The sequence below is a fragment of the Theobroma cacao genome, chromosome 5 (assembly GCF_053813885.1).
Source record: "Theobroma cacao isolate CCN51 chromosome 5, ASM5381388v1, whole genome shotgun sequence".
Taxonomy (NCBI): Eukaryota; Viridiplantae; Streptophyta; class Magnoliopsida; order Malvales; family Malvaceae; genus Theobroma; species Theobroma cacao.
The window spans coordinates 7,266,195-7,269,506 of NC_142643.1; the positions used below are offsets into that span (position 1 = coordinate 7,266,195).

At 32.9% G+C, this 3,312-nt stretch overlaps 1 non-coding gene across 1 annotated transcript; it reads left to right on the top strand.

The window, feature by feature from the left end:
• Positions 1–2,791: 2,791 nt before the first annotated feature.
• Positions 2,792–2,898, top strand: LOC148762400 (small nucleolar RNA R71). Its single transcript, XR_016026834.1, has one exon. It is a non-coding gene; the product is annotated as a small nucleolar RNA R71 (small nucleolar RNA).
• Positions 2,899–3,312: the final 414 nt, after the last annotated feature.

The following is a 3,312-nucleotide window of genomic DNA, read 5'->3' on the forward strand; positions in this document are numbered from 1 at the left end:
GCAAACAATTATGCACATCTAATAAGAACAAGTTAAGAGTATTTTCATTATGCAACAATTTTGTTCGTAAATCATTATAAGTTCAAGGATGGCAAGCATTTCTTATAAAAGGTTTTAAAAATACTAATTCAAGTAGTCAAGTCATGTCAAGCTCATTTATTGTTTTTTGAAATATGGTAAAATTAGTCACCCATAAGGAAAAACATTAAATCTTTCGAATTGTTTTACGTTCATAGCACCGAGAATAGAAAGAAGACACCAAATGTAAAAGATAAACACTAACAACCTAGACTACTGAACAAAAAACAGAGCAAACAAGTAGAATATACTAAGGTCCTGTCCATAAAATAATGCAAACAAGAAACAAACAACCACCCAACAAAAACTAGTAACATAAAACATAGACGTTCAATTGAGAAATAGAAATCTTAGAAAACTTATCTGCCATTTTTTTCCCTATTTTTGGATCTTGGTTATCTACCATCATGACTTTGATGAACTCCTCATAGTTGATCTACCCATCACCACAACATCGACCTCACGGATCATTTCATGGCCATCATGTCAAGCTCATTATTAACCAATTTGAACTATTCAAGTAAGTTGCAGATTTTAAATCAAGACTTTTTAAAAGGTTAAATTGTCTTTGACACAAGTAAATAAAAAAAGTCCACTCAAACTCAATTTTCCTTGTTTAGAATGCAAATTATCAATTAATCTCATATTGCCATCATGTTATCAACATCAAACCTTTTATGCTTAAATGCTTAGAATCATTTTTCATCAAGGAAATGACATGAAAACACTTTCGCAAATCATGAGGAAATTTTATGAAACAAATTTCCACAATCAAGTTTTAAAAAATAAAACTCAAGAAAAAAAGTAAAATTGTGATAAATTCAATATCAAATATAAGTGCATAATTTTAATCTCATGGACTCATACTTCTTTCAAGATTATGCAATTTATAACAATTATCACATTTAAATCAATTTTACATAATCAAGATTTTCAACAATGCTCAAAGAAGAATTATGCACTTAATGAATGAACAACCTGATTTTTGTTTCTATGGAAAGAGCATGATTGATTGGATTAGTAACACTTGTTGTCCAACTCTAAAATCAAAATTAGTTATAGGTGGTGGAATCTGCTCACCTTTCCCTATAAAAACTTTAGGGGAGTTTTTTTGGATATTTCATGTCAAAAGCCTCTTGAGCGAACTCATCAATTGCATCAACTCTATGGCAACTTTTTGTGGAGGAAAGATACTTAATTGTATTGAATATATTAAACTCAACTACTTCCTCTCCAACTTTGAAAGTGATTTTGCCATTCTTCATATCTATGATTGCTCCTGCAGTAGCCAAGAATGGTCTTCTCAAGATTAGAGGAATTTCCACATCCTCTTCCATCTCAAGCACAATGAAGTCCACTAAAATGTAGAAATGCCCAACTTTAACCAACACATCCTCTATAATCCTAACAGGGTACCTGATTGTTCTGTCTACTAACTATAAAAAAACTGTAGTAGGTTGTATCTCATTAAGTCCAAGTTTCTTGGCAATAGACATAGCCATAATTGAAACATCAGCACACAAATCACACAAAGCTTAGAAAATTTAACACTATTAATAGTACAAGGGATAGAAAAACTCCTTAATTTCTTAAGCTTTTGTGGAAGCTTATTTTGGATCATAACATTGCACTATTTAGTAAGTGCAAGTGGAACTGTCTCAAAATCTTCCAATTTTCTTTTTTTAGTTAGAATGTCTTTCAGGAACTTAACATAGCTTGACATTTGTTCCAAAGCTTATACAAAAGTGATATTAATATGGTGTTTCTTAAATACCTCAAGAAATCTCTAGAATTGCTTGTCAAGTTTCTGCTTCTGAAAACATTGAGGGAAAGGTGGTGGTGGTTGTGATGGATTTGATTGAGCTTTCGCACCTTGAGCTTGTTCCTCAAAATTTCTCCCAACTATTTCTTTTTCAACAAGATTACTTGGAGAATTTGATTGCAAACTACTACCTTTTACCTCTTTCCCACTTCTGAGTGTGATTGCATTGCAATGCTCCTTACTTTTTCTCTTAAAATCGGTTTCAGTATCATTAGGTAAGGTCCCATGAGAGCTATTATTGATGGCATTGGCAAGTTGACCTAATTGTGTTTCAAGATTTTGAATTGATGCTGCATGACTTTGAATGATGGCACCATTCTTTGCCATGAATTGCATAAGTAACTCTTCCAGAAATGGCTTTTTTCTCAAACATTGGAGCTTTAACTTAAGGTGGAAATCCATGAAGAAAATTTGGATTTGGAACTGATGAAGATCCTTGATTATTATTCCAAGAAAAGTTAGGATGATTCCCCCAACTAAGATTATAAGTGTTGAAACACATATTTTTCTGTTGTCTATTAGGGTTTTCAACAAAGTGGATTGATTTAGAATTATTTGGGTAGTGATCACTAAAATGCCCTCTCCACACTGATCACAAGTAGCAAACAGACTTTGAACAGAATGAACCCTTAAAGCTTCAAATTTCTTAGATAATGCAGCTCCTTGTGCATTCAAAACATTAATAGCATCAAGCACATGTATATTAACAACTCTCCTAGATAGTGATCTCTCAGATGACCATTAATAGTTATTGGATGCCATCTCTTTTAACAAATCATATGCCTCATCAATAGATTTTGCCATGAATGCAGTTCTAGCTTTAACATCAATAATAGTTTTAATCAGTCCCATCAACCCATTTAAAATCTCTCTATTTGCAGCCACTTAGGTAACCCATGATGAGGACATCATCTAAGTAAGTTCTCGTATCTCTCCCAAGCCTCATATAGTGACTCTGAATCTAGTTGCATGAATAGTGTGATGTCATTCCTCATCTTCACTGTTTTCGCTGGTGGAAAGAACCTAGCTAAAAACTTTTAAGCCAAATCATCCTAAGAAGCAATAAAACTAGTAGGAAATGAATTTAATCGATTCGTTGCCTTATCTTGTAATGAAAAAGGAAAGAGTCTAATTGCATCATAGTGACTCCATTGTGCTTAAATGTCTCACAAATCTCTAAAAAATTCATAATATGAGTGTTAAGGTCATCATTTGGTAGTCCTCCAAATTGCATTAAAGTCTATGTCATCTAGATGATTGCTGGCTTGATTTCAAAGTTATTAGCTTGGATAGCTTGCCTTCAAATGCTCGAGTAAAGAGCTTACACAAACGAAATGGTGTAATCTCTCAAAGCTTGATTATCGTCCACTAATTGCTGTTGAATTTGCTCATTTCCTTATTGGTCAACCATT